We start from the raw sequence: 15,425 nt of genomic DNA on the forward strand, positions 1-15,425 counted from the left end.
GATACACAAAGGCTCAAAATAAAGGGATGGAGGAAGATCTACCAAGCAAATGGAGAGCAAAAAAAAGCAGGAGTTGCAATTCTCATCTCTGATAAAATAGACTTTAAAGTAACAAAGATCAGAAGAGACAAAGAAGGACATTACAAAATGGTAAAAGGATCACTGCAACAAGAAGAGCTAACGATCCTAAATATATATGCACCCAATACAGGAGCACCCAGATACATAAGGCAAGTTCTTAATGACTTACAAAGAGACTTACTCCCACACAATAATAGTGGGAGACTTTAACACCCCGTTGTCAATATTAGACAGATCAGACAGAAAATCAACAAGGATATCCAGGACCTGAACTCAGACCTGGAACAAGCAAACCTAATAGACATTTATGGAACTCTCCACCCCAAATCTACAGAATATACATTCTTCTCAGCACCACATCACACCTACTCTAAAATTGACCACATAATTGACAATAAATCACTCCTCAGCAAATGCAAAAGGACGGAAATCATAACAAACAGTTTCTCGGACCACAGTGCAATTGAGTTAGAACTCAGAATGCAGAAACTAACTCAGAACCGCACAGCTTCATGGAAACTGAACAACTTGCTCTTGAATGTTGACTGGATAAACAACGAAATGAAGGCAGAAATAAACATGTTCTTCGAAACCAACGATAACGAAGACACAACATACCAGAATCTCTGGGACACATTGAAAGCAGTCTCTAGAGGAAAATATATAGCAATGACTGCCCACATGAGAAGAAAGGAGAGATCTAAAATTGACACCCTATCATCAAAATTGAAAGAGCTAGAGGAGCAAGATGAACAAAACTCAAAACCTCACAGAAGACAGGAAATAACTAAGATCAGAGCAGAACTGAAGGAAATAGAGACACAAAAAACTCTTCAAAAAAATCAATGAATCCAGGAGCTGGTTTTTCGAAAAGATCAACAAAATAGACCGCTAGCCAGATTAATAAAAAAGAAAAGAGAGAATAACCAAATTGATGCAATAAAAAAAGATAAAGGGATATCACCACAGATTCCACAGAAATCCAAACCATCATCAGAGATTATTACAAACAATTCTATGCACATAAACTAGTAAACCTGGAAGAAATGGATAAATTCCTGGACACCTGCATCCTTCCAAGCCTAAACCCGGAAGAAGCCGAAACCATGAATAAGACCAATAACAAGGTCTGAAGGTGAGGCAGCAATTAAGAGCCTACCACCCCAAAAAAGCCCAGGTCCAGATGGGTTCACAGCCGAATTCTACCAGACACACAAAGAGGATCTGGTATCATTCCTTCTGAAACTCTTCCAGACAATCCAAAAACAGGGAATTCTTTCCAAATCATTTTATGACACAAACATCGTCCTGATACCAAAACCCGGCAGAGACTCAACAAGAAAAGAAAACTTCACACCAATATCCATGATGAACATAGATGCAAAAATCTTCAATAAAATACTGGCAAGCCGATTACAACAGCATATCAAAAAGCTCATCCACCATGATCAAGTAGGATTCATATTGGGGATGCAAGGCTGGTTCAACATACGCAAGTCCATAAACGTAATTCACCACATAAACAGAACCAAAGACAAAAACCACATGATTATCTCAATTGATGCAGAGAAGGCCTTTGACAAAATTCAACAGCCGTTTATGCTAAAAACCCTCAATAAACTAGGTATTGACAGAACGTATCTCAAAATAATAAAAACTATTTACGACAAACCATCAGCCAATATCATACTGAATGGGCAAAAACTGGAAGCATTCCCTTTGAAATCTGGCACTAGACAAGGATGCCCTCTCTCACCACTCCTATTCAATATAGTACTGGAAGTTCTAGCCAGAGCAATCAGGCAAGAAAAAGAAATAAAGGGTATTCAAATTGGAAAGGAGGAAATCCAATTGTCTCTATTTGCAGATGACATGATTGTATATCTAGAAGACCCCATCGTCTCAGCCCAAAATCTCCTGAAACTGATAACTTCAGCAAAGTCTCAGGATACAAAATCAACATGCAAAAATCACAAGCATTCCTATACACCAGTAACAGACTTAAAGAGAGCCAAATCAAGAATGAACTGCCATTCACAATTGCTACAAAGAGAATAAACTACCTAGGAATACAACTAACAAGGAACATAAAGGACCTCTTCAAGGAGAACTACAAGCCACTGCTCGACGAAATAAGAGGACACAAACAGATGGAGAAACATTCCATGTTCATGGTTAGGAAGAATCAACATCGTGAAAATGGCCATACTGCCCAAAGTAATTTACAAATTCAGCGCTATTCCCATCAAGCTACCAATGACCTTCTTCACAGAACTGGAAAAGAACACCTTAAACTTCATATGGAACCAAAAGAGAGCCCTCATAGCCAAGTCAATTCTAAGCAAAAAGAACAAAGCAGGAGGCATCAGACTACTGGACTTCAAACTATACTACCAGGCTACAGTAATCAAAACAGCATGGTACTGGTACCAAAACAGAGATATAGACCAATGGAACAGAACAGAGGCCTCGGAGGAAATACAACATATGTACAACCATCCGATCTTCAACAAACCTGACAAAAACAAGCAATGGGGAAAGGATTCCCTGCTTAATAAATGGTGTTGGGAAAACTGGCTAACCATGTGCAGAAAGCAGAAACAGGACCCCTTCCTGACACCTTACACCAAAATTGACTCCAGATGGATTAAAGACTTAAACATCAGACCTAACACCATAAAAACCCTAGAAGAAAATCTAGGCAAAACCATTCAGGACATAGGTGTAAGCAAGGACTTCATGACCAAAACGCCAAAAGCAATGGCAACAAAAGCCAAAATAGACAAATGGGACCTAATCAAACTCCACAGCTTCTGCAGGGCAAAAGAAACAGTCAGTAGAGTGAATCGGCTACCAACAGAATGGGAAAAAATTTTTGCAGTCTACCCATCTGACAACAGGCTGATATCCAGAATTTATAAAGAACTAAAACAGATCTATAAGAAAAAAACAAACAAGCCCATTCAAAAATGGGTGAAGCATACGAACAGACACTTTACAAAAGAAGACATACAGGAGGCCAACAAACATATGAAAAAATGCTCATCATCACTGGTCATTAGAGAAATGCAAATCAAAACCACATTTAGATATCATCTCACACCAGTTAGAATGGCGATCATTAAAAAATCTGGAAACAACAGATGCTGGAGAGGATGTGGAGAAATAGGAACACTTTTACACTGTTGGTGGGAGTGTAAATTAATTCAACCATTGTGGAAGACAGTGTGGTGATTCCTCAATGACCTGAAAATAGAAATCCCTTTTGACCCAGCAATCCCATTACTGGGTATATATCCAAAGGATTATAAATCATTCTACTATAAGGACACATGCACACGAATGTTCATTGCAGCACTGTTTACAATAGCAAAGACCTGGAACCAACCCAAATGCCCATTGATGATAGAGTGGATAGGGAAAATGTGGTACATATACACCATGGAATATTACGCAGCCATCAAAAATGATGATTTCGCGTCCTTTGTAGGGACATGGATGAACCTGTTAACCATCATTCTCAGCAAACTGATACAAGAGCAGAAAATCAAACACCGCATGTTCTCATTCATAGGTGGGTGTTGAACAATGAGAACACATGGACACGGAGTGGGGAGCACTATACACTGGGGTCCGTTGGGGGGAAATGGTGGAGGGATGGGGGGTGGGGAGGTAGGAAGAGATAGCATGGGGAGAAATGACACATTCAGGTGAGGGAAAGGAAGGCAGCAAACCACACTGCCATGTGTGTACCTATGCAACAATCTTGCATGTTCTTCACATGTACCCCCAAACCTAAAATGCAATAAAAATGCACACATAAAAAAAAAAAAATAAAAACAGGGAGGGTCAGAGCAGGATCAGGACTAGGAATAGGACCAAGGTAAACACTGGGCCCAGTGCAGGGTAGGGTCAGGGTAGAGGAGGGCAGGGCCTGGGCCATGTCATGGACAGAATAAGCCTGGGTTCAGCCCAGTGCAGGGCCAGGGCAAGGCCAGGGAGAAGAAGGCAGAGCCAGGGTAGAGCAGGATCAGTGCTAGGCCAGCGTAGGGTGAGGATAAGGCCACGACTCAAAACCACAGGGTAATGATGGGTCAGGGCAAGGTCAAGGGTAGGGCCACAGCTAGGATTGTCACAGGACTAGAGCCAGGGCAAGGCAAGGGCAGGGCAGGACGAGAGCCAAGCCATAGAGTGGGCAGAGGAAGTTCCGAGACAGGGCTGAGTAGTGCAAGGGCTGAGTGACACTGAGACCTGAATGCAAGGGCTGAGGCAGGGTCAGGGAAGGCTCAGGGCTGAGTCAGGGTTAGATCTAAGACAGTGCCAGGGCAGGACCAGGGAGAGGTCAGAGCTTGGACCAAGCCAGGACACAACCAGGGCAGAGCTGGGCAGGGCAGTGGGAGGACCAAGACAGGCAAAGTCAGGTAAGCAACACTACAGGGCAGAGCCAGGCCAGGATAGCATAGGTTAAAGGCAGGTCAGTTTCAACGCAGGGGCAGGGTCCAGATCAGGGCCAGAGAAGCTCCAGGGCAGGGCTGGGACCAGGACCAGGAAAGAGAAATGTCAGGACCAAGGCAAAGACAGAGCAGGGCCACAGCCAGGGTTGTGGTAGGACCAGCCACAGAGCTAGGGCCAGGACAGTGATGGGGCCAGGATCAAGGCTAGGCCCAGAACAGCATACTAGGGCAGGGCCCAGTAAATCAGAGCCAGGACAGGGTCAGAGCCAGGGCCAGGACAGGGTCAGGATAAGGTCTTAATCAAGGGAAAGGTCAGCACCAGTGTCCATGCCAGGGGCAGGGCAACAGCAGGGTCATGGCAGGATGAGGGTCAGGAGCAGGCACAGTGGTGGACCAAGGTGGGGGCTGGGTCCAGGTCTGAGCTAGGGCGAGGGTAATGGCTGGGCAGGGCCAGGGAAAAGGGTCAAGTCTAGGTTCAGGCCAAGGTCAGGGCCATGGACGGACTAGGATAGCTCAGGACCAGGGCCAGTTCAGGACCAATGCAGGGCCAGGGACAGGGACAGAGTAAGGGCTGAGGCAAGGCAGAACTAGAACAAGGACAAAGCAAAGGCAGGGCAAGGACAGATCAGGGCCAGGGCAGGGCTACTATAGCACAGGGTATGGTAAAAATCAGGACAGGGCCATAGCCAGGGTACTAATAGGAACAGTGCCAGGGGAAGCACTGGGCAAGAGTCTGGTAGGGCCAGTTCAGGGCCAGGACAGAGGAGGACAGGACAGGGCAAGGGGCATGCTATATACATGGTAGGTCCAGGTCAGGACCAAGGCCACCTGAAGGCTAGCGAGAAGGCAGGGCTAGTGCCAAATCTGTGCCAAGGCAGAGAGGGCCAGTGCAGGGTCAATGCAGGGTGAGGGCAAGGCCAATGCAATGAAGATCAAGGGAAGTCCATGCTGGACTGGGGCAGGAAGATGTCAGGGCAGGGCAGGTTAGAGCATCCAGGCCAGGGCAAAGACAGTGTTAGGGCCTGGATAAGGGCAGGTAGGGCCAGGGATATGACAGGAACAAGGCCTAGGAAGTACCTTCAAACCAGGCTCAGGGCAGGGACATATCAAGACCATGGGCTTAGGCCAGGGCAAGGTCAGCGGCGTGACAGAGCACAGTCAGTGTAGAGCAAGGACAGGACTAGATGACGGCAGGGCATGGACATGGAAGAGCAGGGCCAGAACATGAACAGAACATAGCTTACATCAAGGCAGGGCCAGAGAGGGGCCAGGGCAAGGGCAAGGCCAGAGAAAGTCCAATGAAAAGACAGGGCCACGTAGGGTCCAAGCAAGGACAGCACCAGGGCAGACCAGAAGGCAGGGCAAGACCAGAGTAGGGAGGGTCATGGAAGTCCAGGGTAGGGCCAGGGTAAGTTCAGGGCCAATGCAGGACAGTGACGACAGAGCCACGGGATTGCTGGAGAAGGGCAGGGTCAAGGCAGAACCAGGATGTGGCAGAGCAGGGTTAGGTCTTTGGCATGGACAGGGCAGGGTCAGTGCCGTGCCATAGCCAGGACAGGTCCTGGGACGATACAGGGCCAAGCAGGGGTCAGAGAAGAGGCAGGTATAGGGTTGGTCAAGTGCCATCACATGCCTGGTGCATGGCCAGGACATTTCCATGGCCAGTGTAGGGCCAGGCCGTGTTGGTTCAGGGATAGGGCCAGATCAAGGGCAGTGTTAGGGAGGGGCCAGAGAAAGCTCCGGTCTAGGGCAGAACAAGGACCAGTATAGTATAAAAGTTGGTCCAGGGCAGGGTATGGCCAAAGTAGGGTCAGAGCAGAGCAGAACTAAGGTAGCACAGGGTCTGGCCAAAGGCAGGGCAGGACCATAGCAAGGGCAGGACTAGGAGCAGGGCTTGGGCAAGCACTGGGCCCAGAGTATGGCAGCTCCAGAGCAGATGAGGGCACAACAGTGACAGGGTCATGAGATGGACAGAGTAGTTCCAGGGCAGGGACAGGGGAAGGTCAGACATGTTCAGGCCCAGAGAAGGCAGAACCTGAGCCAAGGCAGTGCCAGGGTAGAGCAGGAACAGTGCAAGAATAATGCAGGGTGAGGGCAAGGCTAGGCACAGAAGGGCAGGGCCATGGCAGGTCAGTACCAGGACAAGGGTAGGGACAGGGCCTCGAATATGGCAGGACAAGGGCAAGGTCCAGGGCTGTGCTAGGGCAGGGCAAGGGCAGAGCAAGGAACCAGGTCACAGAGAGGGTATGGTGGGGCCAGTACAGGGCCAATTTAGGGTCAGGGCTATGGCAGGACAAGTGGGGCAAGTGCCACGAGCGTTCCACATTGTGCTAGGGCTGAGTGACATGGAGCCCTGAGTGCAAAGGCTGAGGAAAGACCAGGGAAAGTCCAGGACTAAGTGAGGGATAGATTTGGGACAGGGCTAGGGCAGAATCAGCGAGGGGTCGGGGACGTGGAAAGACCACGACAAACCCAGGGCAGGGTTGGGTAATGCAGTGGAAGTACAAGGTCATGGCATGGCCAGGTCAGCGCCAGCACAGAGCAGAGACAGGGCAGTTCCAGTGCAGGGCTAGGATCCAGACCAGGGTAAGAGAAGCATTGGGGCAGGGCCAGGGCCAGGGCCAGGACTGGAAAGGGCAATGTCAGGACCAAATTAAGCCACAGCAGGGCTAGGGCCAGGACAGTAACAGTGCCAGTGTCAGGGCTAAGTCCAGAGCAGTGTACCAGGGTAGGGCCCAGGCAAATCAGACCCAGGACAGTGTTGGGGCCAGGCTAGGATCAGGGTAAGGACTTAAGCAAGGAAGGGTGAGTGCCAGGGCTTGTGCCAGGGCCAGGACAGGGGCAGATCCATGGCCAGGTCTAGGACATGGCTGGGGCAGGGCCATGGCAGGGCTAGAACTATGGCAGGACCATGGTCAGGAGCAAGGGCAGTGGCAAAGGTCAGGGCTGGGGCCAGCTCTTGGCTGGGGATAGAGTGAGAGAAGGCAGGCAGGGTCAGGGAAAAGGGCAAGACCAGGAACAGGGCAAGATCAAGTTCAAGACAGGATTGGGCTAGCACAGGGCCAGGCCAGGATCAATGCACGGCCAGGGGCCATGCCCTTGCCATGGACAGAACGGGTCCCACAACAAGGCAGGGCCAGAAAGGGGCCAAGGCAAGGACAAAGCAGAGAAGGGCCAGGGAAAAGAGGGGGCCAAGACTGCTCCAGGGACAGGGCCAATGCAAGGGCAGGGCCATGGAGAAGGCAGGACCAGGGAAGGTCCAGAGCAAGGGCAGGGCCTGGGTAAAACCAAAACCAGGACAAAGGAAAGGTAGGGAGAGGGCAGGAGAAGGCCAGGTTAGGGCCAGGGACAGTGCAGTGCAGGACTAGGATAGCACAGTTCATGGCCAAAAGCAGGGCAGGGCCATAACAGGGGCAGGACTAGGAATGGGGCCAGGGTAAGCAATCGGCCAGGTTATGGTGGGGCCAGTACAGTGCCAAGATATAGGATGATAGAATAGGGCCAGGGTCAGGGCAAGGCTATTGAGAAGGCAGGGCCAAGGCCGTGTGAAGGCAGAGAGGGCCCATGCAGGAATGCAGGGTGAGGGCACGGCCAGGACATGGAAGAGCAAGGGAAGGGCTAGAGCAGGTTCAGGGTCAAGGCTTTGATGGCAGGGCTAGGGTTGGGCCAGGACAGGGCTGGGTAGAGCAGGTAACAGTAGGTTGGGTCAGGGCAGGACACTGCAGGGCCAGGCTGAATGCCAAGGGCATGCTCATAGCAGGACCAGGTCAGAGGCAGGGCCAGGGAATTGCAGGGACAGCATAGCAGAGGGCCACAGAAAGGCAAGGGTTGCTAGGGGCCTGGGCAGGGCCAGGGCCAAGGAAGTGCCAGGGCCAGAGCCAGGGCAGAACCAGGGCCAAGTAAGAGTCAGGGCTATGACAAGAAGAGTGGCAGGTCAAGGGCCATGGCCAAGTCAGGCCCAGGCCCAGGGAAGGACCCTGACATGGGGAGTGTAGGGCAGAGCAGGGTCAGAGTAATGGATAATGCAGTGCCCAGTCTGGGCTGGGGAAGAGCAGGACCAGAACCAGACAGCGCCAGAGATAGGACAGGACTGGTGCTGGGTCATGGCCAGGGAAAAACAAGGGGTAAGGTCATGCTCCAGGGACGTGACAAGACCAATTCCAGGAGCAGACCCAGGATCAGGGCAGACTCAGGGTCAGGGCAGGGACATGACAAGGCCAGTACAGAGCCAGGGAAAGGCAGGGGTAGGGTAACTGAGAGCCAAGGCAGGGCAGGGCCAGTGTAGAGTAAAGACAGGGCCAATGGATGGCAGTGCAGGTACATTGAAGGTTCCACAATAAGGCAGGGCCAGAAAGGGTCCAGGTAAGGGCAAGTTCAGAGAAGGTCCAGGGAAAAGGCAGGGCCAGGGAGTGGCCAAGTCAACGGCAGGATTAGGTGAGAACTAGAGCCAGGGCAGACAAAAGGGAGTGCCAGGGCAGGGCAAGACCAGGATAGGGAGGGACATTGCAGGCCAGGGTAGGGTCTGGGCAGGGCATGGTCAGGGGCAAGGGAGGACTAGGATAACACAGGTCCAGGGCAGAACCAGGGCATGGTAGTGCCAGGGCAGAGCATGATCAGATCTGTGACATGGGCAGGGCAGGGTTAGCACTGTGCCACAGCCAAGACAGGTCCAGGGACAATGCAGGGCCAAGGAGGGGCCAGGGCAAAGGCAGGCTTATAGTGGGTCCTGTGTCAGTGGATGCCCAGTGTAGGGCCAGGACATTGCCGGGCCAGTGTAGCACCAGGCCAAGGTGGGGCTAGTGAGAGTTCACAGCAATGGCACAGCCAGTGCAGAACCAGGACTAGGAAGAGTCAAAGGCAGGGCCAGGGTAGGGTAGGGTGAGGGCAGAACATGACCAAGGTAGCACAGGGCATAGCCAATGGCAGGGCAGAGGCATAGCAGGGGCAGGACTAGGAACAGGGCCAGGGAAGCACTGAGCCCAGCACATGGCAGGGCCAGGACAGAGAAGGGCAGGGCAAGGCCACGGTCATGTCATGGACAGAGTAGGTCAGGTCTCAGCCCAGGGAAGTGCCAGGACAAGGCAGAGCTAGGGTAGTTCAGGACCAGTTCAAGGCCAATGCTGGGTCAGGTCAAGACCAGGACACGGAGGGAAGAGTCATGGCAGGTCTGGGCCAAGAGTAGGGTCAGGGCCAGGAATATGGCGGGATCAGGACAAGTGCTGTGCCAGGGCAGGGCAGGACAAGAGCCAGGCCATAGAGATGGCAGGGAAAGTGCCAAGGCAGGGCCAGGTAGTGCCAGGACTAAGTGACACTGAGCTGAGTGCAAGGGCTGAGGCAGGGTTAGGGAATGTCCTGGGCTGAGTCAGGTTTGATCCAATAGAGTGCTTGGGCCTGGCTAGGGAGGGTTCAGGGCCAGAATAGAGTTGGGGAGGGCAGTGGGAGGACCAGAACAAGGCAGGGCCAGGTCAGCACTGGCACAGGGCAGAGCCAGTCCGGGATAGCACAGAGCAAAGGCAGGACAAAGGGCAGGTCCAATGCAGGGCCAGGGTCCAGACCAGTGCCAGAGAAATGCAGGGGCAGGGACAAGTCTGGGACCAGGGCCAGGAAAGGGCAATGTCAGGACCAAGGCAAAGCCAGAGCAAGGCAAGGGCCATGGCAGGACCAGCAACAGGGCTAGGGCCAGGCTCGTAGACAGGGCCGCATATGGGGTTAGGGCCAGAACTGTGTAGCAGGGCAGGGTGCACACAAATGGAAAACGATTTGTTCTTCTGTAATAGGGGATGTGGCATTGTGGAGTCCTAGCTGGGCTGGGTGGGCCATTAAGATATATAGAGTTTGCTCTATAATTTAACTTTGACAATGTTACGTAATTATTTTACAAAGATCTTCTTGAAAGAGTTGTAGGGTTTATGGGATTGCCTCGAAACCAGTTTCTGGAAATTTGAATCCTTCCTTTTTCCTTTAAGATTTTACATAGGCTGATTCTTTGAATGTGTAATAAAAAGGCGGACAACTATAAAGTCATTCTAAGTTATTATTTAATTGTCAATGGGAAAAACTTTCATTTTGAGAAAGAGGCTTCTCAGACTATGAAGGCTATCAGTACCTCTGCAGTTAATGAGATGAATGAACCTGCAGATGAAATAATATTTCATGCAGTGGTGCATCAAGGTAGTTGGAGTATCATCCAGGCATTCCACATAGGCCTAGAGAATGTTGTGGGAAGAAAGTTAAGTTTACACCTACAAATATTATGGTGAAGTGATTTTTAGCACAGGTTTGGTTAAGCGTGTAGCTTGAAAATAGAGGGAACCAGTGGATAAAGCCTGCTATAGTGGCAAACACTGCCCCTATTGATAGCACATAGTGAAAATGGGCTAATATGTAATGTGTGTCATGTAAAATAATGTCTAATGATTAATTGGCTAATAGAATTCCTGTTAAGTCACCTACTGTGAAGAAAAAGCTAAAGCTTAGAACTCAGAGTATTGTGGGAGATCATTTAATGTTGCTGCCGTGTGGTGTGGCCAATCAGCTAAAGACTTTTACTCCAGTAGGGATAATGATACTGATAGTGGTGGAGGAAAAGTATGCTCACGTATCTATATCTATTCCTACTGTAAATATCTGGTGACCCCATACGATAAAGTCTAGGAAACCAACTGATATTATGGCTCATACTATACCTATACTCAAATGGTTCTTTTTTGCTGGAGTAGTATGTTACGATATGAGAAATCATTCCAAAACCTGGTAGGATAAGGATTTAGACTTCAGGATGCCCAAAGAATCAAAATAAATGTTGGTATAGAATAGGGTCACCTCCATTAGCAGGATCGAAAAAGGTACTATTAAGGTTACGGTCAGCTAGTAATACAGTAATATCAGTGGTTGGAACAGGGAGAGAAAGAAGTAGAAGAACTGCTGCAATAAGGATGGATCAGACAAAAAGGGGTGTTTGGTATTGGGTTATGGCTGGAGGTTTTATATTAATAATTGTAGTAATAAAATTTATGGTTCCTAGGATAGAATAAATACCTGCTAGGTGAAGTGAGAAGATAGTTAAATCTACAGAGGCTCCTGTGTGTGCCAGGCATCCTGCTAGGGGAGGATAGATAGATTGTTCAGCCGGTTCCAGCACCAGCTTCTAGTATTGAGGACGCAAGTAGGAGTAGAAGGGATGTGGGGAGAAGCCAGAAGCTTCTGTTATTTATTTGAGGGAATGCTATATCAGGGGCACCAGTTATTAAGGGGACAAGTCAGTTGCCGAAGCCTCCGATCATGATTGGTATTACTAGGAAGAAAATTATAATAAATGTGTGAGTGGTGACAATAACAATATAGATATGGTCGTCTCCTAGTAGAGTTGCTGGCTGTCCTAATTCTGCCAGAATTAGGAGGCTTAGTGCTGTGCCTACTATTCTGCTTATGCACTGAATAATAGGTGTAATGTTCTGCTTCTTTATGATTAGTTGAAAATAATCAGCAGTTGATGAACATAGGTAGAAAAAGGTAAAATGGCTGAGGAAGTAGACTGTAAATCGAAAGACAGGGGAATAGGCCTCTTTTTACCAGTCCTGAGGAGATACTACCATATTGAATTGCAAATTCAAAGGAGCAGCTTCAGTCCTGCTGGGGCTTCTCCTGCCTTTTTTTTCTTATGGCAGGAGAAGTAGATTGAAGCTCGTTAAGTTATTTAGCTGCTAACTAAATTTTTGTGGGTTAAAGTCCCATCAATCTAGGAAGGGCTTGGTTTAATGAAAGTAGTTGATTTGCGTTCAACTGATGCAGAGTAAAATTTTGCAGTCCATAGAACTGATACAGAAAGTAAGTATAATTTACTTCCTGAGAGCTTTGAAGGCTCTTGGTTGTGATTAATATTGACAGGATTATATGTAGAAGGAGAGTGGAAAAAATAATAAATGGAGGAAGGAATAGTATGGGTTTTATGTTTTCAAATTGTCATTCTATTTTTATGTTGTTGGATGTAGGAAATATTGTTATTGAAATAGAGTAAATTAAGTGTATGTAAAAGTATAGATTTAGTAGAGTTATCGCTATGGTAATTGGAATAATGGGGTTATTGTTTTTGTAAACTCTTGTTCGATTGCTCATTTAGGAGAGAATCCTATTAATGGTAGGCCTCCTAGGGATAATAGAATTAGTGAAATAATAGGTATTAATCGTGTTAGTTTATTTCAGTTGTGGGATAGTGATAGGGTTTTAGTATTCAAGTTTAAGTTAAGTATTATGGACATAGAAGTTGTTAGAATATAGTAGATAAGTAAATTTAGGTTGGTGATGTTTGGGTCATAGGTTAATACTGCTATTATTCATCCTATATGGGTAATTGAAGCATAGGCTAGGATTTTAAGTAGTTGTGTTTGATTAAGTCCTCCTCAGCTGCCAGTTATAATGGCTAAAATTGGAATTAATAGGAGGTTATTTGTGTTGATGGAAAGATTTGAAGCTATATGAGATGGGAGGTAGTTTTTGTCATGTGAGGAGAAGTATGGCAGGTATTAGGGGGGTTTCTTGGCTTACCTCTGGGAGTCAAAAGAAAAATGGGCTATTCTTTGTTTTATTGCCAGAGCTATTATTATTATTATGGATGAAAGGTGGTTAATGTGGGGAGTAATTGTTCATTGTCCAGAGAGCAGGTTGTTAGAAAGAATAGCTATTATAAGAATTATGGATGTGCTTGCTTGTGTTAGGAAGTATTTGGTGGCTGCTTCTGTGGAGCGGTGGCTTGTGTTTTTTATTAGAATTGGCATGATGGCTAATAAATTTATTTCTAAATCTGCTCAGATGAGGAATCAGTGTGAGCATAATGTTGTAATGAAAGTTCCTGTAAAGATAGTAAGGGAGATGGTGAGTTGGGCTAGTGGGCTAATTAGTACAGGAAGGATTAAACCAACATTTTTTGTGTATGGGCCCAATAGCTTGTTTAACTGACCTTATTTTAGTGCATGATGTAATACATAGCATGGAAAGTTTTGAATTCTCAGGTGTGGGTTCGATTTCTATAGCCTTAAAAATAAGAGGATTTAAAATTCTATAATTTTCTCTATCAAAGTAACTTTTTGTTTGGACATACTTCTTGTGTTTGGGGTGGGATGCTGGACATTAGAATAGGTATTGAGATATATCATATGCACAGTGCTAGTGTAAGTGATAAAAATTTTTTTTCATAATAAATATATTGGTCATAGGAGAATTGAGGATTCATTCAAATTCTTAAAACTAGGGTGGTTAAGAGAAGGGTTTTGGTGATTAAATTTATTGTGTAAAGTTCTGGTGAAATTACGGTGTGGGGTGCTCCTAGAAAAATAGTGGTAGTTAAGGCATTTATTATAATAATATAAAGGAGAGTGAATGAACCTGCAGCATATTTAATGTTGAAACCTGAGACTAGTTCTGATTCTCCTTCTGTTAGGTTGAACGGATTTCAGTTGGTTTCTGCTAATGTGGAGATAAATCATATTATGGCTAGGAGTCATGGTGGTAGGAGTCAGAAATGTTCTTGTGTTGTAATGAGTGTATATAAATTAAATGAGCTGCTAATTAGTAGGGCTGATAATGGAATGATGGCTAGGGTGACATCATGTGAAATTGTCTGGGATACAGTTTATAATGCACCAGTTGGTGCAGTTTGAATTGGGTGCTCATCTGGATCATAGAATTGAATAAATGGCCAGGCTTGATGTGGCTAATATAAATAGAAGGCCTAAGTTGAAATCGATTGGGGGATCTGGTATGGGGAGAGGAGCTCATAGGAGAAGGGCAATGGAAAGGGCTAAGGTGCGAGCGGTTATGTAAAAGGTTATAGTGGATGTGGAGGGTCGTAAAGATTCTTTTATGAAAAGTTTTGTTGTGTTGGTGAATGGCTGAAGTATTGTGTAGGGACCTATGATGTTGGGCCCTTTACGTATTTGTATATAGCCTAGAATTTTTTGTTCAATGAGTGTCAGAAATGCCTATTGGGGAAGGAATAATTAGTAGTAGGAGGTTAATCATGAACATGCTGTTAAGAAAAATTGAACCTCTGATTATAAAGCTTTGAGTCTTATGTGGGTACTGGGCTCTGCCATCTTAACAAGCCCTGTTCTTAGGCAGGGAAATTGTTGGTTAGATTGAGATAATATCATCTGTTGGGTTAGGGCGCTTTGTGAAGTAGGCTCTATTTCTCTTGTTCATTAGTACTGGGAGAAATATTGAATAGATAAAAACCGACCTGGATGTCTCTGTTCTGAACTAAGATCACGTGGTACTTAAATCATTGAAAAAACGAACCATTAATAGTGGCTGCACCATTGGGATATCCTGATCCAACATTGAGGTGGTAAACTCCATTGTCGATATAAACTCTAGAATAGGATTTTGCTGTTATCCATAGGCTAACTTGGTCTGTTGATCAAGTTATTGGGCCAATGTGTGTTAATTTAGTTGACTAGTGTGGTCCTGGTTTATATTGTTTGGAGGTATGTTGTACACCGAGGTCACCCCAACCAAAATTTTTAATGCATGGATGATTAGGTAATGCCTGTAAGTTTTTTGAGTGTTGTTTTTATTAGGAAATTGAAGCTCCATAGGATCTTCTCATCTTATTTGGTCATATCTGCCTCTTCAGGGATAGATCAGTTTCACTGATGAAAAGTAAGAGACAGACCCTCGTGTGGCCATTCATACAAGTCCCTATTTGGGGAACAAGTAATTATGCCACTTTTACACAATCAGGGTACCATAGCCATTGAACATGTGTCACTGGGCAGGCAGTGCCTCTAATACTGGTAATGCTTGAGCTGATGTATTTGGTAAACAGGTGGGGGTAAGGTTTGCCAAGTTCCTTTTACTTTTTAAAATCTTTCCTTAAGGACATGCCTGAGTCCA

At 46.9% G+C, this 15,425-nt stretch overlaps 1 pseudogene; it reads right to left on the minus strand.

The window, feature by feature from the left end:
- Positions 1-13,605: 13,605 nt before the first annotated feature.
- Positions 13,606-14,558, minus strand: LOC141580456 (NADH-ubiquinone oxidoreductase chain 1-like; annotated as a pseudogene).
- Positions 14,559-15,425: the final 867 nt, after the last annotated feature.

Source organism: Saimiri boliviensis, chromosome 11 (assembly GCF_048565385.1).
Source record: "Saimiri boliviensis isolate mSaiBol1 chromosome 11, mSaiBol1.pri, whole genome shotgun sequence".
NCBI classification, from domain to species: Eukaryota; Metazoa; Chordata; class Mammalia; order Primates; family Cebidae; genus Saimiri; species Saimiri boliviensis.